Source organism: Pristiophorus japonicus, unplaced genomic scaffold (genome assembly GCF_044704955.1).
Source record: "Pristiophorus japonicus isolate sPriJap1 unplaced genomic scaffold, sPriJap1.hap1 HAP1_SCAFFOLD_37, whole genome shotgun sequence".
Lineage (NCBI taxonomy): Eukaryota > Metazoa > Chordata > Chondrichthyes > Pristiophoridae > Pristiophorus > Pristiophorus japonicus.
In genome coordinates, this window is record NW_027253543.1 from 1,564,867 (window position 1) to 1,586,704 (window position 21,838).

At 42.4% G+C, this 21,838-nt stretch overlaps 4 non-coding genes across 4 annotated transcripts; all 4 read right to left on the bottom strand.

The window, feature by feature from the left end:
* Positions 1-3,391: 3,391 nt before the first annotated feature.
* trnap-agg (transfer RNA proline (anticodon AGG)) lies at positions 3,392-3,479 on the bottom strand. Its single transcript is given in 2 exon segments — positions 3,392-3,427; positions 3,444-3,479. It is a non-coding gene; the product is annotated as a tRNA-Pro (tRNA).
* Positions 3,480-6,468: 2,989 nt separating this feature from the next.
* trnap-agg (transfer RNA proline (anticodon AGG)) lies at positions 6,469-6,556 on the bottom strand. The gene is given in 2 exon segments: positions 6,469-6,504; positions 6,521-6,556. It is a non-coding gene; the product is annotated as a tRNA-Pro (tRNA).
* Positions 6,557-9,547: 2,991 nt separating this feature from the next.
* On the bottom strand, positions 9,548-9,635 carry trnap-agg (transfer RNA proline (anticodon AGG)). Its single transcript is given in 2 exon segments — positions 9,548-9,583; positions 9,600-9,635. It is a non-coding gene; the product is annotated as a tRNA-Pro (tRNA).
* A 9,174-nt stretch (positions 9,636-18,809) lies between these two features.
* On the bottom strand, positions 18,810-18,897 carry trnap-agg (transfer RNA proline (anticodon AGG)). The gene is given in 2 exon segments: positions 18,810-18,845; positions 18,862-18,897. It is a non-coding gene; the product is annotated as a tRNA-Pro (tRNA).
* Between the last annotated feature and the right edge of the window lie 2,941 nt (positions 18,898-21,838).

The window sequence follows — 21,838 nt, forward strand, 5'->3', positions numbered from 1 at the left end:
GATTGACGCTGAATGTATCCAAATCCCAATGGAGGTGAGCTCATGCGTGCAGAACGGAAGATGGACTGATCAAGAATTGGCCAGAATCAAACACGGGTTTAGGTTGTCCAATGAGACACTGAGCCGAGTACATCTGAGATGCATGAACTTTACTCAGTTCGGTGAGTTTCACTTTGCTCCTGGGAATCTCCAGGATTTTTGGACGCTGTGTGAACAACGGCGCGCAATCAAACGTTTTAATTTGAAACATGTCGACCGGCTGAGAAGTGTTTTTTTGACTAAAAGTTGTCAGGGCTCGTCCGGAATTTGAACCCGGGACCTCTCGCATTTCAATTATTAGAACCCCTAAGCGAGAATCATACCCCTAGTCCAACGAGCCGCCGAGAGTAATGGATCTAGCTCTCAGATTCTGACCTTCGTTTGCTATTCGGCCCATCGTGCCTGTGCTGACTCTCAGAGACCTATCTCATGAGTCCCCCTCTCCATATTCCTGCTAATGTTTTCCCTTTGATGAATAGATTATTCTTTGAGACATTACTTCACCAACGAGCTGCATTCTTGTCAGTAAAAGGTGAATTTGGCAATGAGGTTAAATGTGATTGCCGAAAAAAAACGAGTGGAAACGGTTTAACACAATAACGACGAAGTTGAGGGCATACTGGATCAGCAGTCCTTTGCCTGAACTTCTCAGTCACCTTATCTCCTATTTACTGCAACGTCAGACATCCATCCCCTACTTTTTGCATTCAAACAGAAATAATGTGCACGAAAGTCTACTTCACCGCTTGTTTTGCCCTTCAACCAGATCGACAGTGATGAAAATGTGCCATTCGCTTTTTAAAGCAAACAGCCTTCCTTTACTTTAGGTGAGTGACTGCACGAGATGGTTGGTTTTGAGGCAGAATCAAAATAAAGAATATAAAATTTCACGCGGCAATTTAGCTGACCGCGGCAGGACTCGAACCTGCAATCTTTTCATAACATCACAGGTGCAATCGAAGTCAGACGACTTATCCATTAAGCCACGCGGCCGCTGCTGCTGGCATGAAATTTGTTATTTTTTTATACTGAGAGCAAATTTGGGACATGGGATCTTTCAAGGAGTGGATTTATGAAAATATGGTAATATTTTGAGTAATAAATCGATGCGCTGCGATATGGATGTGCACGGACACAGGCAACGTCAATGTAGCTTGATACACATCAGTTTAACAATCGGTTATCGCAACTGAATTCAAACTCCTTTTAAAATATACAGGATGATCCCGATTATGAGAAAATACGTCTTAAAGGGGCAGTTGATGAACCGGAACTGACAACCATCCCGTTTGAACAGACACCGAATGATCCAGGACAGGAAGCACATCCCTCTTACACAGCTGTAGAATGGGCCTTCACGGACAGCACTTCCCTTTCAAAAGATTAAAGTGGGATTTCTATCATTCCTGAAGGCAATTGTGCTGTGCGTGAGTGAGCGCGGGTCTCAGGACCACGCGAGGCTGGGACGGATGTCGAAGCCACAGGTGATTGACAGGCAGGAAGGAGGGAGGGAAGTCAAACCAACCCAGACAAAAAGACAATTTAAAACATATATATATTTATCACAATAAGAAAATAAATAAATTTACAGTTTTATTGCAAAAAATTGAATTTGGTTTGATTTAAATAAATAAATAATTATTTCTTAATCTATATATTTTTGATTGAACGAAGGCTGTGCGACTGCATGAAATCCACTGGAAATCAGAGCGTGCAGTCAGTAAATACCCAAACACAGTAAGCCCATGGTGTAAGACAAGCCACGAGGGAAGATATGGGGAACAAAGGCGATCTTTTAAAGTCGCGAGTGCCTTTCTGCTGGATCTGACAGCAGCTGCGTGTGCTGTGAAAGAGCTCAAATGTAATAGAGCCCAGTGCTGGCAGAACAGAAAAGGCACATTTATTGTGAAAGTTAAAAAGTACGGATTGTTTGTAAATATACGTATAAATTAATATTTATATATATATCTGTATAAACAAAGTCAGTCAGTCAGTCATGTCTTGTCTTGTCTTGATTTGATTTGTGTTTGAAAATAAGGGAGTAGGAGCTCATCATTTCACACAGCCCAACCGCAAGCTCTCGCTAAAATCGCTATGTTTCTAACTTATATAATTTGCCTTCTTTCAGATGTGGAACAGCAAAATCCCACAGCAGATTCTTCTCCTGTCAGGCAGTCCTCGAATGTGTGTTCAATCAAATCAGTGTGGCTTCAAGTTGCATGTCATGCATTTTTTCTCCCATGACATGAAATGCACAGTAAGATCGCGCAGCACGTTTGCACACACTCCCTCGCTACACAAACACACCAACAAACTAAAATTCCTGCAACCTCCAAAGGCAGTTTTTGAAATTTGTAATTTAAAATCCGGGACAGACAGCACATTCCTTTTAAACAGATACATAATGATCCGATACTGATAGCAACCATTTTGGAGAGACAGAGAATGACCTCGGACAGACAGGACATCACCTTGAAAGCGATACAGAAACACAGTGAACAAAAACAAAGAATTCTGTAAAACTCAGCTGGTCGTGAACATTCTGTGGATGAAGAACCCGGGCTCACGTTCAGTCAGATGATCATTCCGATATTTTAAGAAAAATGTAAAGTTTACAGATTTCTTCCACGAAAATAGCGCCTGGAAAAAAATAGGCAGCGAGGAAGGAAAAAAGGGAATGTCTGTGATACAGTGGAGCGTAGGAGTGATTGAATAATAAATGGCCCAATGCGAAAAGGCAAAGTGGGTGGTAAGCGGGCAATAAAATAACAAAGGATGGACCAGAGCAGGTGTTAGTGGGAACAGCAGAACCATTAGCAGACAATGAGCGCGGCTTATGATCCGAGACGTTGAATCGAATGTTGAGGCCAGAACACAATAACATGCCTGGAATGTCGGGTCTGAACGCCTTTTAATCAGACCAGGCAGGATTGATTTCCTGTACGGTTTTAATTCGGCAGCCAAGGGACTAAATCCAAAGCCAGCTTCTCCCATCTTTTCAGCGCTGGAGAAACAGGACGCACTCATATTAAGGGCAGAGTCTGTTTCACGTTGAAGTTGAGATTGACGCTGAATGTATCCATATCCCAATGGAGGTGAGCTCATGCGTGCAGAACGGAAGATGGACTGATCAAGAATTGACAAGAATCAAACACGGGTTTAGGTTGTCCAATGAGACACTGAGCCGAGCACATCTGAGATGCATGAACTTTCCTCAGTTCGGTGAGTTTCACTTTGCTCCTGGTAATCTCCAGGATTTTTGGACGCTGTGTGAACAACGGCGCGCAATCAAACGTTTTAATTTGAAACATGTCGACCGGCTGAGAAGTGTTTTTTTGACTAAAAGTTGTCAGGGCTCGTCCGGGATTTGAACCCGGGACCTCTCGCATTTCAATTATTAAAACCCCTAAGCGAGAATCATACCCCTAGACCAACGAGCCGCCGACAGCAAGGGATCTAGCTCTCAGATTCTGACCTTCGTTTGCTATTCGGCCCATCGACCCCTCTCCATAGTCCTGCTCATGTTTTCCCTTTGATGAATAGATTATTCTTTGAGACATTACTTCACCAACGAGCTGCATTCTTGTCAGTAAAAGGTGAATTTGGCAATGTGGTTAAATGTAATTACGGAAAAAAACCGAGTGGAAACGGTTTAACACAATAACGACGAAGTTGAGGGCAGACTGGATCAGCAGTCCATTACCTGAACTTCTCAGTCAACTTGTCTCCTATTTACTGCAACGTCAGACATCCATCCCCTACTTTTTCCATTCAAACAGAAATAATGTGCACGAAAGTCTACTTCACCGCTTGTTTTGCCCGTGCAACCAGATCGACAGTGATGAAAATGTGCCATGAGCTTTTTAAAGCAAACAGCCTTCCTTTACTTTCGGTGAGTGACTGCACGAGATGGTTGGTTTTGAGGCAGAATCAAAATAAAGAATGTAAAATTTCACGCGGCAAGTTAGCTGACCGCGGAAGGACTCGAACCTGCAATCTTTTGATAACATCACAGTTACAATCGAAGTCAGACGACTTATCCATTAGGCCACGCGGCTGCTGCTGCTGGCATGAAATTTGTTGTTTTTTTTATACTGAGAGCAAATTTGGGACAAGGGATCTTTCAAGGAGTGGATTTATGAACATATGGGCATATTTTGAGTAATGAACCGTTACGCTGCGATATGGATGTGCACGGACACAGGCAACGTCAATGTAGCTTGATACACAACAGTTTAACAATCGGTTATCGCAACTGAAATCACACTCCTTTTAAAATATACAGGATGATCGCGATTATGAGAAAATACGTCTTAAAGGGGCAGTTGATGAACCGGAACTGACAACCATCCCGTTTGAACAGACACCGAATGATCCAGGACAGGAAGCACATCCATCTTACACAGCTGTAGAATGGGCCTTCACGGACAGCACTTCCCTTTCAAAAGATTAAAGTCGGATTTCTATCATTCCTGAAGGCAATTGTGCTGTGCGTGAGTGAGCGCGGATCTCAGGACCACGAGTGGCTGGGACGGTTTTTGAAGCCACAGGTGATTGACAGGCAGGAAGGACGGAGGGAAGTAAAATCAACCCAGACAAAAAGACAATTTAAAACATATATATATTTATCACAATAAGCAAATCAATAAATTTACAGTTTTATTGCAAAAAATTGAATTTAGTTTGATTTCAATAAAGAAATAATTATTTCTTAATCTATATGTTTTTGATTGAACGAAGGCTGTGCGACTGCTTGAAATCCACTGGAAATCAGGGCGTGCAGTCAGTAAATACACAAACAAGTAAGCCCATGGTGTAAGACAAGCCACGAGCGAAGATGTGGGGAACAAAGGCGATCTTTTAAAGTCGCGAGTGCCTTTCTGCTGGATCTGACAGCAGCTGCGTGTGCTGTGAAAGAGCTCAAATGCAATAGTGCCCAGTGCCGGTAGAACAGAAAAGGCACATTTATTTTGAAAGTTAAAAAGTATGGAATGTATGTTAATATACGCATATATAAATATTAATACATATATTTATATAAACAAAGTCAGTCAGTCAGTCATGTCTTGTCTTGTCTTGATTTGATTTGTATTTGAAAATAAGGAGGAAAGAGCTCATCATGTCACAAAGCCCATCCGCAAGCTCTCGCTCAAATCGCTGTGTTTCTAACTTATATAATTTGCCTTCTTTCAGATGTGGAACAGCAAAATACCACAGCAGATTCTTCTCCTGTCAGGCAGTCCTCGAATGTGTGTTCAATCAAATCAGTGTGGCATCAAGTTGCATGTAATGCATTTTTTCTCCCATGACATGAAATGCACAGTAAGATCGCGCAGCACGTTTGCACACACTCCCTCGCTACAGAAACACACCAACAAACTAAAATTCCTGCAACCTCCAAAGGCAGTTTTTGAAATTTGTAATTTAAAATCCGGGACAGACAGCACATTCCTTTTAAACAGATACATAATGATCCGATACCGATAGCAACCATTTTGGAGAGACAGAGAATGACCTCGGACAGACAGGACATCACCTTAAAAGCGATATAGAAAAAAGTGAACAAAAACAAAGAATTCTGTAAAACTCAGCTGGTCGTGAACATTCCGTGGATGAAGACCCCGGGCTCACGTTCAGTCAGATGATCATTCCGATATTTTAAGAAAAATGTAAAGTTTACAGATTTCTTCCACGAAAATAGCGCCTGGAAAAAAATAGGCAGCGAGGAAGGACAAAAGGGAATGTCTGTGATACAGTGGAGCGTAGGAGTGATTGAATAATAAATGGCACAATGCGAAAAGGCAAAGTGGGTGGTAAGCGGGCAATAAAATAACAAAGGATGGACTAGAGCAGGTGTTAGTGGGAACAGCAGAACCATTAGCAGACAATGAGCGCGGCTTATGATCCGAGACGTTGAATCGAATGTTGAGGCCAGAACACAATAACATGCCTGGAATGTAGGGTCTGAACGCCTTTTAATCAGACCAGGCAGCTTGCCCACCCCGGATTGATTTCCTGTACTGTTTAAATTCGGCAGCCAAGGGACTAAATCCAAAGCCAGCTTCTCCCATCTTTTCAGCGCTGGAGAAACAGGACGCACTCATATTAAGGGCAGAGTCTGTTTCACGTTGAAGTCGAGATTGACGCTGAATGTATCCATATCCCAATGGAGGTGAGCTCATGCGTGCAGAACGGAAGATGGACTGATCAAGAATTGGCCAGAATCAAACACGGGTTTAGGTTGTCCAATGAGACACTGAGCCGAGCACATCTGAGATGCATGAACTTTCCTCAGTTCGGTGAGTTTCACTTTGCTCCTGGTAATCTCCAGGATTTTTGGACGCTGTGTGAACAACGGCGCGCAATCAAACGTTTTAATTTGAAACATGTCGACCGGCTGAGAAGTGTTTTTTTGACTAAAAGTTGTCAGGGCTCGTCCGGGATTTGAACCCGGGACCTCTCGCATTTCAATTATTAAAACCCCTAAGCGAGAATCATACCCCTAGACCAACGAGCCGCCGACAGTAAGGGATCTAGCTCTCAGATTCTGACCTTCGTTTGCTATTCGGCCCTTCGTCCCCCTCTCCATAGTCCTGCTCATGTTTTCCCTTTGATGAATAGATTATTCTTTGAGACATTACTTCACCAACGAGCTGCATTCTTGTCAGTAAAAGGTGAATTTGGCAATGTGGTTAAATGTGATTACGGAAAAAAACCGAGTGGAAACGGTTTAACACAATAACGACGAAGTTGAGGGCAGACTGGATCAGCAGTCCATTACCTGAACTTCTCAGTCACCTTGTCTCCTATTTACTGCAACGTCAGACATCCATCCCCTACTTTTTCCATTCAAACAGAAATAATGTGCACGAAAGTCTACTTCACCGCTTGTTTTGCCCGTGCAACCAGATCGACAGTGATGAAAATGTGCCATGAGCTTTTTAAAGCAAACAGCCTTCCTTTACTTTCGGTGAGTGACTGCACGAGATGGTTGGTTTTGAGGCAGAATCAAAATAAAGAATGTAAAATTTCACGCGGCAAGTTAGCTGACCGCGGAAGGACTCGAACCTGCAATCTTTTGATAACATCACAGTTACAATCGAAGTCAGACGACTTATCCATTAGGCCACGCGGCTGCTGCTGCTGGCATGAAATTTGTTGTTTTTTTTATACTGAGAGCAAATTTGGGACAAGGGATCTTTCAAGGAGTGGATTTATGAAAATATGGGCATATTTTGAGTAATGAACCGTTACGCTGCGATATGGATGTGCACGGACACAGGCAACGTCAATGTAGCTTGATACACAACAGTTTAACAATCGGTTATCGCAACTGAAATCACACTCCTTTTAAAATATACAGGATGATCGCGATTATGAGAAAATACGTCTTAAAGGGGCAGTTGATGAACCGGAACTGACAACCATCCCGTTTGAACAGACACCGAATGATCCAGGACAGGAAGCACATCCATCTTACACAGCTGTAGAATGGGCCTTCACGGACAGCACTTCCCTTTCAAAAGATTAAAGTCGGATTTCTATCATTCCTGAAGGCAATTGTGCTGTGCGTGAGTGAGCGCGGATCTCAGGACCACGAGTGGCTGGGACGGTTTTTGAAGCCACAGGTGATTGACAGGCAGGAAGGACGGAGGGAAGTAAAATCAACCCAGACAAAAAGACAATTTAAAACATATATATATTTATCACAATAAGAAAATCAATAAATTTACAGTTTTATTGCAAAAAATTGAATTTAGTTTGATTTCAATAAAGAAATAATTATTTCTTAATCTATATGTTTTTGATTGAACGAAGGCTGTGCGACTGCTTGAAATCCACTGGAAATCAGGGCGTGCAGTCAGTAAATACACAAACAAGTAAGCCCATGGTGTAAGACAAGCCACGAGCGAAGATGTGGGGAACAAAGGCGATCTTTTAAAGTCGCGAGTGCCTTTCTGCTGGATCTGACAGCAGCTGCGTGTCCTGTGAAAGAGCTCAAATGCAATAGTGCCCAGTGCCGGTAGAACAGAAAAGGCACATTTATTTTGAAAGTTAAAAAGTATGGAATGTATGTTAATATACGCATATATAAATATTAATACATATATTTATATAAACAAAGTCAGTCAGTCAGTCATGTCTTGTCTTGTCTTGATTTGATTTGTATTTGAAAATAAGGAGGAAAGAGCTCATCATGTCACAAAGCCCATCCGCAAGCTCTCGCTCAAATCGCTGTGTTTCTAACTTATATAATTTGCCTTCTTTCAGATGTGGAACAGCAAAATACCACAGCAGATTCTTCTCCTGTCAGGCAGTCCTCGAATGTGTGTTCAATCAAATCAGTGTGGCATCAAGTTGCATGTAATGCATTTTTTCTCCCATGACATGAAATGCACAGTAAGATCGCGCAGCACGTTTGCACACACTCCCTCGCTACAGAAACACACCAACAAACTAAAATTCCTGCAACCTCCAAAGGCAGTTTTTGAAATTTGTAATTTAAAATCCGGGACAGACAGCACATTCCTTTTAAACAGATACATAATGATCCGATACTGATAGCAACCATTTTGGAGAGACAGAGAATGACCTCGGACAGACAGGACATCACCTTAAAAGCGATATAGAAACACAGTGAACAAAAACAAAGAATTCTGTAAAACTCAGCTGGTCGTGAACATTCCGTGGATGAAGAACCCGGGCTCACGTTCAGTCAGATGATCATTCCGATATTTTAAGAAAAATGTAAAGTTTACAGATTTCTTCCACGAAAATAGCGCCTGGAAAAAAATAGGCAGCGAGGAAGGACAAAAGGGAATGTCTGTGATACAGTGGAGCGTAGGAGTGATTGAATAATAAATGGCACAATGCGAAAAGGCAAATTGGGTGGTAAGCGGGCAATAAAATAACAAAGGATGGACTAGAGCAGGTGTTAGTGGGAACAGCAGAACCATTAGCAGACAATGAGCGCGGCTTATGATCCGAGACGTTGAATCGAATGTTGAGGCCAGAACACAATAACATGCCTGGAATGTAGGGTCTGAACGCCTTTTAATCAGACCAGGCAGCTTGCCCACCCCGGATTGATTTCCTGTACGGTTTAAATTCGGCAGCCAAGGGACTAAATCCAAAGCCAGCTTCTCCCATCTTTTCAGCGCTGGAGAAACAGGACGCACTCATGTTAAGGGCAGAGTCTGTTTCACGTTGAAGTTGAGATTGACGCTGAATGTATCCATATCCCAATGGAGGTGAGCTCATGCGTGCAGAACGGAAGATGGACTGATCAAGAATTGGCCAGAATCAAACACGGGTTTAGGTTGTCCAATGAGACACTGAGCCGAGCACATCTGAGATGCATGAACTTTACTCAGTTCGGTGAGTTTCACTTTGCTCCTGGGAATCTCCAGGATTTTTGGACGCTGTCTGAACAACGGCGCGCAATCAAACGTTTTAATTTGAAACATGTCGACCGGCTGAGAAGTGTTTTTTTGACTAAAAGTTGTCAGGGCTCGTCCGGGATTTGAACCCGGGACCTCTCGCATTTCAATTATTAAAACCCCTAAGCGAGAATCATACCCCTAGACCAACGAGCCGCCGACAGTAAGGGATCTAGCTCTCAGATTCTGACCTTCGTTTGCTATTCGGCCCATCGTCCCCCTCTCCATAGTCCTGCTCATGTTTTCCCTTTGATGAATAGATTATTCTTTGAGACATTACTTCACCAACGAGCTGCATTCTTGTCAGTAAAAGGTGAATTTGGCAATGAGGTTAAATGTGATTACGGAAAAAAACCGAGTGGAAACGGTTTAACACAATAACGACGAAGTTGAGGGCAGACTGGATCAGCAGTCCATTGCCTGAACTTCTCACTCAGCTTATCTCCTATTTACTGCAATGTCAGACATCCATCCCCTACTTTTTCCATTCAAACAGAAATAATGTGCACGAAAGTCTACTTCACCGCTTGTTTTGCCCGTGCAACCAGATCGACAGTGATGAAAATGTGCCATGAGCTTTTTAAAGCAAACAGCCTTCCTTCACTTTCGGGGAGTGACTGCACGAGATGGTTGGTTTTGAGGCAGAATCAAAATAAAGAATGTAAAATTTCACGCGGCAAGTTAGCTGACCGCGGCAGGACTCGAACCTGCAATCTTTTGATAACATCACAGTTACAATCGAAGTCAGACGACTTATCAATTAGGCCACGCGGCTGCTGCTGCTGGCATGAAATTTGTTGTTTTTTTTATACTGAGAGCAAATTTGGGACAAGGGATCTTTCAAGGAGTGGATTTATGAAAATATGGGCATATTTTGAGTAATGAACCGTTACGCTGCGATATGGATGTGCACGGACACAGGCAACGTCAATGTAGCTTGATACACAACAGTTTAACAATCGGTTATCGCAACTGAAATCACACTCCTTTTAAAATATACAGGATGATCGCGATTATGAGAAAATACGTCTTAAAGGGGCAGTTGATGAACCGGAACTGACAACCATCCCGTTTGAACAGACACCGAATGATCCAGGACAGGAAGCACATCCATCTTACACAGCTGTAGAATGGGCCTTCACGGACAGCACTTCCCTTTCAAAAGATTAAAGTCGGATTTCTATCATTCCTGAAGGCAATTGTGCTGTGCGTGAGTGAGCGCGGATCTCAGGACCACGAGTGGCTGGGACGGTTTTTGAAGCCACAGGTGATTGACAGGCAGGAAGGACGGAGGGAAGTAAAATCAACCCAGACAGAAAGACAATTTAAAACATATATATATTTATCACAATAAGAAAATCAATAAATTTACAGTTTTATTGCAAAAAATTGAATTTAGTTTGAGTTCAATAAAGAAATAATTATTTCTTAATCTATATGTTTTTGATTGAACGAAGGCTGTGCGACTGCTTGAAATCCACTGGAAATCAGGGCGTGCAGTCAGTAAATACACAAACAAGTAAGCCCATGGTGTAAGACAAGCCACGAGCGAAGATGTGGGGAACAAAGGCGATCTTTTAAAGTCGCGAGTGCCTTTCTGCTGGATCTGACAGCAGCTGCGTGTGCTGTGAAAGAGCTCAAATGCAATAGAGCCCAGTGCCGGTAGAACAGAAAAGGCACATTTATTTTGAAAGTTAAAAAGTATGGAATGTATGTTAATATACGCATATATAAATATTAATACATATATTTATATAAACAAAGTCAGTCAGTCAGTCATGTCTTGTCTTGTCTTGATTTGATTTGTATTTGAAAATAAGGAGGAAAGAGCTCATCATGTCACAAAGCCCATCCGCAAGCTCTCGCTCAAATCGCTATGTTTCTAACTTATATAATTTGCCTTCTTTCAGATGTGGAACAGCAAAATCCCACAGCAGATTCTTCTCCTGTCAGGCAGTCCTCGAATGCGTGTTCAATCAAATCAGTGTGGCTTCAAGTTGCATGTAATGCATTTTTTCTCCCATGACATGAAATGCACAGTAAGATCGCGCAGCACGTTTGCACACACTCCCTCGCTACACAAACACACCAACAAACTAAAATTCCTGCAACCTCCAAAGGCAGTTTTTGAAATTTGTAATTTAAAATCCGGGACAGACATCACATTCCTTTTAAACAGATACATAATGATCCGATACTGATAGCAACCATTTTGGAGAGACAGAGAATGACCTCGGACAGACAGGACATCACCTTAAAAGCGATACAGAAACACAGTGAACAAAAACAAAGAATTCTGTAAAACTCAGCTGGTCGTGAACATTCTGTGGATGAAGAAGCCGGGCTCACGTTCAGTCAGATGATCATTCCGATATTTTAAGAAAAATGTAAAATTTACAGATTTTTTCCACGAAAATAGCACCTGGAAAAAAATAGGCAGCGAGGAAGGACAAAAGGGAATGTCTGTGATACAGTGGAGCGTAGGAATGATTGAATAATAAATGGCACAATACGAAAAGGAAAAGTGGGTGGTAAGCGGGCAATAAAATAACAAAGGATGGACCAGAGCAGGTGTTAGTGGGAACAGCAGAACGATTAGCAGACAATGAGCGCGGCTTATGATCCGATACGTCGAACCGAATGTTGAGGCCAGAACACAATAACATGCCTGGAATGTAGGGTCTGAACGCCTTTTTATCAGACCAGGCAGCTTGCCCAACCCGGATTGATTTCCTGAACGGTTTAAATTCGATAGCCAAGGGACTAAATCCAAAGCCAGCTTGTCCCATCTTTTCAGCGCTGGAGAAACAGGACGCACTCATATTAAGGGCAGAGTCTGTTTCACGTTGAAGTTGAGATTGACGCTGAATGTATCCAAATCCCAATGGAGGTGAGCTCATGCGTGCAGAACGGAAGATGGACTGATCAAGAATTGGCCAGAATCAAACACGGGTTTAAGTTTTCCAATGAGACACTGTGCCGAGTACATCTGAGATGCATGAACTTTACTCAGTTCGGTGAGTTTCACTTTGCTCCTGGGAATCTCCAGGATTTTTGGACGCTGTGTGAACAACGGCGCGCAATCAAACGTTTTAATTTGAAACATGTCGACCGGCTGAGAAGTGTTTTTTTGACTAAAAGTTGCCAGGGCTCGTCCGGAATTTGAACCCGGGACCTCTCGCATTTCAATTATTAGAACCCCTAAGCGAGAATCATACCCCTAGTCCAACGAGCCGCCGAGAGTAAGGGATCTAGCTCTCAGATTCTGACCTTCGTTTGCTATTCGGCCCATCGTGCCTGTGCTGACTCTCAGAGACCTATCTCATGAGTCCCCCTCTCCATAGTCCTGCTAATGTTTTCCCTTTGATGAATAGATTATTCTTTGAGACATTACTTCACCAACGAGCTGCATTCTTGTCAGTAAAAGGTGAATTTGGCAATGAGGTTAAATGTGATTGCCGAAAAAAAACGAGTGGAAACGGTTTAACACAATAACGACGAAGTTGAGGGCATACTGGATCAGCAGTCCTTTGCCTGAACTTCTCAGTCACCTTATCTCCTATTTACCGCAACGTCAGACATCCATCCCCTACTTTTTGCATTCAAACAGAAATAATGTGCACGAAAGTCTACTTCACCGCTTGTTTTGCCCTTCAACCAGATCGACAGTGATGAAAATGTGCCATTCGCTTTTTAAAGCAAACAGCCTTCCTTTACTTTAGGTGAGTGACTGCACGAGATAGTTGGTTTTGAGGCAGAATCAAAATAAAGAATATAAAATTTCACGCGCCAATTTAGCTGACCGCGGCAGGACTCGAACCTGCAATCTTTTCATAACATCACAGTTGCAATCGAAGTCAGACGACTTATCCATTAGGCCACGCGGCCGCTGCTGCTGGCATGAAATTTGTTATTTTTTTATACTGAGAGCAAATTTGGGACGTGGGATCTATCAAGGAGTGGATTTATGAAAATATGGGAATATTTTGAGTAATAAATCGATGCGCTGCGATATGGATGTGCAAGGACACAGGCAACGTCAATGTAGCTTGATACACATCAGTTTAACAATCGGTTATCGCAACTGAATTCACACTCCTTTTAAAATATACAGGATGATCCCGATTATGAGAAAATACGTCTTAAAGGGGCAGTTGATGAACCGGAACTGACAACCATCCCGTTTGAACAGACACCGAATGATCCAGGACAGGAAGCACATCCCTCTTACACAGCTGTAGAATGGGCCTTCACGGACAGCACTTCCCTTTCAAAAGGTTAAAGTGGGATTTCTATCATTCCTGAAGGCAATTGTGCTGTGCGTGAGTGAGCGCGGGTCTCAGGACCACGCGAGGCTGGGACGGATGTTGAAGCCACAGGTGATTGACAGGCAGGAAGGAGGGAGGGAATTCAAACCAACCCAGACAAAAAGACAATTTAAAACATATATATATTTATCACAATAAGAAAATAAATACATTTACAGTTTTATTGCAAAAAATTGAATTTGGTTTGATTTAAATAAATAAATAATTATTTCTTAATCTATATATTTTTGATTGAACGAAGGCTGTGCGACTGCATGAAATCCACTGGAAATCAGAGCGTGCAGTCAGTAAATACCTAAACACAGTAAGCCCATGGTGTAAGACAAGCCACGAGGGAAGATATGGGGAACAAAGGCGATCTTTTAATGTCGCGAGTGCCTTTCTGCTGGATCTGACAGCAGCTGCGTGTACTGTGAAAGAGCTCAAATGTAATAGAGCCCAGTGCTGGCAGAACAGAAAAGGCACATTTATTGTGAAAGTTAAAAAGTACGGATTGTTTGTAAATATACGTATAAATTAATATTTATATATATATCTGTATAAACAAAGTCAGTCAGTCAGTCATGTCTTGTCTTGTCTTGATTTGATTTGTGTTTGAAAATAAGGGGGTAGGAGCTCATCATTTCACACAGCCCAACCGCAAGCTCTCGCTAAAATCGCAATGTTTCTAACTTATATAATTTGCCTTCTTTCAGATGTGGAACAGCAAAATCCCACAGCAGATTCTTCTCCTGTCAGGCAGTCTTCGAATGCGTGTTCAATCAAATCAGTGTGGCTTCAAGTTGCATGCAATGCATTTTTTCTCCCATGACATGAAATGCACAGTAAGATCGCGCAGCATGTTTGCACACACTCCCTCGCTACACAAACACACCAACAAACTAAAATTCCTGCAACCTCCAAAGGCAGTTTTTGAAATTTGTAATTTAAAATCCGGGACAGACAGCACATTCCTTTTAAACAGATACATAATGATCCGATACTGATAGCAACCATTTTGGAGAGACAGAGAATGTCCCAGGACAGACGAGCACATAACCTTAAAAGGGATACAGAAACACAGTGTAAAAAACAAAGAATTCTGTAAAACTCAGCTGGTCGTGTACATTCTGTGGATGAAGATCCCGGGCTCACGTTCAGTCAGATGATCATTCCGATATTTTAAGAAAAATGTAAAGATTACAGATTTTTTCCACGAAAATAGCGACTGGAAATAAATAGGCAGCGAGGAAGGACAAAATGTCTGTGATACAGTGGAGCGCAGGAGTGATTGAATAATAAATGGCACAATGCGAAAAGGCAAATTGGGTGGTAAGCGGGCAATACAGTAACAAAGGATGGACCAGAGGAGGTGTTATTGGGAACTGCAGAACCATTAGCAGACAATGGGAGCGGTGCTCATGATCCGATACGTCGAACCGAATGTTGAGGCCAGAACACTATAACATGCCTGGAATGTAGGGTCTGAACGCCTTTTAATCAGACCAGGCAGCTTGCCCACCCCGGATTGATTTCCTGTACGGTTTAAATTCGGCAGCCAAGGGACTAAATCCAAAGCCAGCTTCTCCCATCTTTTCAGCGCCAGAGAAGTTGAGATTGACGCTGAATGTATCCATATCCCAATGGAGGTGAGCTCATGCGTGCATAAAGGAAGATGGACTGATCAAGTATTGCCCAGAATCAAACACGGGTTTCGGTTGTCCATTGAGACACAGAGCCTATTACATCTGAGATACATGAACTTGACTCAGTTCGGTGAGTTTCACTTTGCTCCTGGGAATCTCCAGGATTTTTGGACGCTGTGTGAACAACGACGGGCAATCAAACGTTTTAATTTGAAACATGTCCACCGGCTGAGAAGTGTTTTTTTGACTAAAAGTTGTCAGGGCTCGTCCGGGATTTGAACCCGGGATCACTCGCATTTCAATTATTAGAACCCCGAAGCGAGAATCATCCCCCTAGACCAACGAGCCGCCGACAGTAAGGGATCTAGCTCTCAGATTCTGACGTTCGTTTGCTATTCGGCCCATCGTGCCTGTGCTGACTCTCTGAGACCGATCTCATGAGTCTCCCTCTCCATAGTCCTGCTAATGTTTTTCCTTTGATGAATAGATTATTCTTTGAGACATTACTTCACCAACGAGCTGCATCCTTGTCAGTAAAAGGTGAATTTGGAAATGAGGTTAAATGTGATTACCGAAAAAAAACGAGTGGAAACGGTTTAACACAATAACGACGAAGTTGAGGGCATACTGGATAAGCAGTCCATTGCCTGAACTACTCAGTCACCTTAACTCCTAATTACTGCAACGTCAGACATCCATCCACTACTTTTTCCATTCAAACAGAAATAATGTGCACGAAAGTCTACTTCACCGCTTGTTTTGCCCGTGCAACCAGATCGACAGTGATGAAAATGTGCCATGAGCTTTTTAAAGCAAAGAGCCTTCCTTTACTTTCGGTGAGTGACTGCACGAGATGGTTGGTTTTGAGGAAGAATCAAAATAAACAATGTAAAGTGTCACCGGCAAGTTAGCTGATCGCGGCAGGACTCGAACCTGCAATCTTTTGATAACATCACAGTTACAATCGAAGTCAAACGACTTATCCATTAGGCCACGCGGATGCTGCTACTGGCATGAAATTTGTTGTATTTTTATACTGAGAGCAAATTTGGGACAAGGGATCTTTCAAGGAGTGGATTTATGAAAATATGGGCATATTTTGAGTAATGAACCGTTGCGCTGCGATATGGATGTGCACGGACACAGGCAACCTCAATGTTGCTTGATACGCAACAGTTTAACAATCGGTTATCGCAACTGAAATCACACTCCTTTTAAAATATACAGGATGATCCCGTTAATGAGAAAATACGTCTTTAAGGGGCAGTTGATGAACCGGAACTGACAACCATCCCGTTTGAACAGACACCGAATGATCCAGGACAGGAAGCACATCCATCTTTCACAGCTGTAGAATGGGCCTTCACCGACAGCACTTCCCTTTCAAAAGATTAAAGTGGGATTTCTATCATTCCTGAAGGCAATTGTGCTGTGCGTGAGTGAGCGCGGATCACAGGAGCAGGAGGGGCTGAGAAGGTTTTTGAAGCCACAGGTGATTGACAGGCACGAAGGAGGGAGGGAAGTAAAACCAACCCAGACAAAGAGACAATTTGAAACATATATATATTTATCACAATAAGAAAATAAATAAATTTACAGTTTTATTGCAAAAAATTGAATTTAGTTTGATTTAAATAAATACATAATTATTTCTTAATCTATATATTTTTGATTGAACGAAGGCTGTGCGACTGCATGAAATCCACTGGAAATCAGGGCGTGCAGTCAGTAAATACACAAACAAGTAAGCCCATGGTGCAAGACAAGCCACGAGCGAAGATATGGGGAACAAAGGCGATCTTTTAAAGTCGCGAGTGCCTTTCTGCTGGATCTGACAGCAGCTGCGTGTGCTGTGAAAGAGCTCAAATGTAATAGAGCCCAGTGCTGGCAGAACAGAAAAGGCACATTTATTTTGAAAGTTAAAAAGTAGGGATTGTTTGTAAATATACGAATACATTAATATTTATATATATATCTATAAAAACAAAGTCAGTCAGTCAGTCATGTCTTGTCTTGTCTTGTCTTGATTTGATTTGTATTTGAAAATAAGGAGGAAAGAGCTCATCATGTCATAAAGCCCATCCGCAAGCACTCGCTAAAATCGCTATGTTTCTAACTTATATAATTTGGCTTCTTTCAGATGTGGAACAGCAAAATCCCACAGCAGATTCTTCTCCTGTTAGGCAGTCCTCGAATGCGTGTTCAATCAAATCAGTGTGGCTTCAAGTTGCATGTAATGCATGTTTTCTCCCATGACATGAAATGCACAGTAAGATCGCGCAGCACGTTTGCACACACTCCCTCGCTACACAAACACACCAACAAACCAAAATTCTTGCAACCTCCAAAGGCAGTTTTTGAAATTTGTAATTTAAAATCCGGGACAGGCAGCACATTCCTTTTAAACAGATACATAATGATCCGATACTGATAGCAACCATTTTGGAGAGACAGAGAATGACCTCGGACAGACAGGACATCACCTTAAAAGCGATACAGAAACACAGTGAACAAAAACAAAGAATTCTGTAAAACTCAGCTGGTCGTGAACATTCTGTGGATGAAGAACCCGGGCTCACGTTCAGTCAGATGATCATTCCGATATTTTAAGAAAAATGTAAAGTTTACAGATTTTTTCCACGAAAATAGCGCCTGGAAATAAATAGGCAGCGAGGAAGGACAAAAGGGAATGTCTGTGATACAGTGGAGCGTAGGAGTGATTGAATAATAAATGGCACAATGCGTAAAGGCAAAGTTGGTGGTAAGCGGGCAATAAAATAACAAAGGATGGACCAGAGGAGGTGTTAGTGGGAACAGCAGAACCATTAGCAGACAATGAGCGTGGCTAATGATCCGAGACGTTGAATCGAATGTTGAGGCCAGAACACTATAACATTCCTGGAATGTAGGGTCTGAACGCCTTTTAATCAGACGAGGCAGCTTGCCCACTCCGGATTGATTTCCTGTACGGTTCAAATTCGGCAGCCAAGGGACTAAATCCAAAGCCAGCTTCTCCCACCTTTTCAGCGCTAGAGAAACAGGACGCACTCATATTCAGGGCAGAGTCTGTTTCACGTTGAAGTTGAGATTGACGCTGAATGTATCCATATCCCAATGGAGGTGAGCTCATGCGTGCAGAACGGAAGATGGACTGATCAAGAATTGGCAAGAATCAAACACGGGTTTAGGTTGTCCAATGAGACACAGAGCCGAGTACATCTGAGATGCATGAACTTTACTCAGTTCGGTGAGTTTCACTTTGCTCCTGGGAATCTCCAGGATTTTTGGAGGCTGTGTGAACAAAGGCGCGCAATCAAACGTTTTGATTTGAAACATGTCGACCGGCTGAGAAGTGTTTTTTTGACTAAAAGTTGTCAGGGCTCGTCCAGGATTTGAACCCGGGACCTCTCGCATTTCAATTATTAGAACCCCTAAGCGAGAATCATACCCCTAGACCAACGAGCCGCCGACAGTAAGGAATCTAGCTCTCAGATTCTGACGTTCGTTTGCTATTCGGCCCATCGTGCCTGTGCTGACTCTCAGAGACCTATCTCATGAGTCTCTCTCTCCATTGTCCAGCTGATGTTTTCCCTTTGATGAATAGATTATTCTTTGAGACATTACTTCACCAATGAGCTGCATCCTTGTCAGTAAAAGGTGAATTTGCAATGAGGTTAAATGTGATTGGCCAAAAAAAACGAGTGGAAACGGTTTAACACAATAACGACGAAGTTGAGGGCATACTGGATCAGCAGTCCATTGCCTGAACTTTTCAGTCACCTTATCTCCTATTTACTGCAACGTCAGACATCCATCCCCTACTTTTTCCATTCAAACAGAAATAATGTGCACGAAAGTCTACTTCACCGCTTGTTTTGCCCGTGCAACCAGATCGACAGTGATGAAAATGTGCCATGAGCTTTTTAAAGCAAACAGCCTTCCTTTACTTTTGGTGAGTGACTGCACGAGATGGTTGGTTTTGAGGCAGAATCAAAATAAAGAATATAAAATTTCACGCGGCAAGTTAGCTGACCGCGGCAGGACTCAAACCTGCAATCTTCTGATAACATCACAGTTACAATCGAAGTCACACGATTTATCCATTAGGCCACGCGGCTTCTGCTGCTGGCATGAAATTTGTTGTTTTCTTATACTGAGAGCAAATTTGGGACAAGGGATCTTTCAAGGAGTGGATTTATGAAAATATGGGCATATTTTGAGTAATGAACCGATGCGCTGCGATATGGATGTGCACGGACACAGGCAACGTCAATGTAGCTTGATACACAACAGTTTAACAATCGGTTATCGCAACTGAAGTCAAACTCCTTTTAAAATATGCAGGATGATCCCGATTATGAGAAAATACGTCTTCAAGAGGCAGTTGATGAACCGGAACTGACAACCATCCCGTTTGAACAGACACCGAATGATCCAGGACAGGAAGCACATCCATCTTACACAGCTGTAGAATGGGCCTTCACGGACAGCACGTCCCTTTCAAAAGATTAAAGTGGGATTTCTATCATTCCTGAAGGCAATTGTGCTGTGCGTGAGTGAGCGCGGATCTCAGGACCACGAGGGGCTGGGACGGTTTTTGAAGCCACAGGTGATTGACAGGCAGGAAGGAGGGAGGGAAGTCAAACCAACCCAGACAAAAAGACAATTTAAAACATATATATATTTATCACAATAAGAAAATAAATACATTTACAGTTTTATTGCAAAAAATTGAATTTGGTTTGATTTAAATAAATAAATAATTTTTCTTAATCTATATATTTTTGATTGAACGAAGGCTGTGCGACTGCATGAAATCCACTGGAAATCAGTGCGTGCAGTCAGCAAATACCCAAACACAGTAAGCCCATGGTGTAAGACAAGCCACGAGGGAAGATATGGGGAACAAAGGCGATCTTTTAAAGTCGCGAGTGCCTTTCTGCTTGATCTGACAGCAGCTGCATGTGCTGTGAAAGAGCTCAAATGTAATAGACACCAGTGCTGGCAGAACAGAAAAGGCACATTTATTGTGAAAGTTAAAAAGTACGGATTGTTTGTAAATATACGTATACATAAATATTTATACATATATTTATATAAACAAAGTCAGTCAGTCAGTCATGTCTGGTCTTGTCTTGATTTGATTTGTATTTGAAAATAAGGGGGAAAGAGCTCATCATGTCACAAAGCCCATCCGCAAGCTCTCGCTCAAATCGCTATGTTTCTAACTTATATAACTTGACTTCTTTCATATGTGGAACAGCAAAATCCCACAGCAGATTCTTCTCCTGTCAGGCCGTCTTCGAATGCGTGTTCAATCAAATCAGTGTGGCTTCAAGTTGCATGTAATGCATTTTTTCTCCCATGACATGAAATGCACAGTAAGATCGCGCAGCACGTTTGCACACACTCCCTCGCTACACAAACACACCAACAAACTAAAATTCCTGCAACCTCCAAAGGCAGTTTTTGAAATTTGTAATTTAAAATCCGGGACAGACAGCACATTCCTTTTAAACAGATACATAATGATCCGATACTGATAGCAACCATTTTGGAGAGACAGAGAATGTCCCCGGACAGACCAGCACATCACCTTAAAAGGGATACAGAAACACAGTGTAAAAAACAAAGAATTCTGTAAAACTCAGCTGGTCGTGTACATTCTGTGGATGAAGATCCCGGGCTCACGTTCAGTCAGATGATCATTCCGATATTTTAAGAAAAATGTAAAGATTACAGATTTTTTCCACGAAAATAGCGCCTGGAAATAAATAGGCAGCGAGGAAGGACAAAATGTCTGTGATACAGTGGAGCGCAGGAGTGATTGAATAATAAATGGCACAATGCGAAAAGGCAAAGTGGGTGGTAAGCGGGCAACACAGTAACAAAGGATGGACCAGAGGAGGTGTTATTGGGAACTGCAGAACCATTAGCAGACAATGGGAGCGGTGCTTATGATCCGATACGTCGAACCGAATGTTGAAGCCAGAACACTATAACATGCCTGGAATGTAGGGTCTGATCGCCTTTTAATCAAACCAGGCAGCTTCCCCACCCCGGATTCATTTCCTGTACGGTTTAAATTCGGCAGCCAAGGGACTAAATCCAAAGCCAGATTCTCCCATCTTTTCAGCGCTAGAGAAGTTGAGATTGACGCTGAATGTATCCATATCCCAATGGAGGTGAGCTCATGCGTGCATAAAGGAAGATGGACTGATCAAGTATTGCCCAGATTCAAACACGGGTTTAGGTTGTCCATTGAGACACAGAGCCGATTACATCTGAGATACACGAACTTTACTCAGTTCGGTGAGTTTCACTTTGCTCCTGGGAATCTCCAGGATTTTTGGACGCTGTGTGAACAACGACGGGCAATCAAACGTTTTAATTTGAAACATGTCCA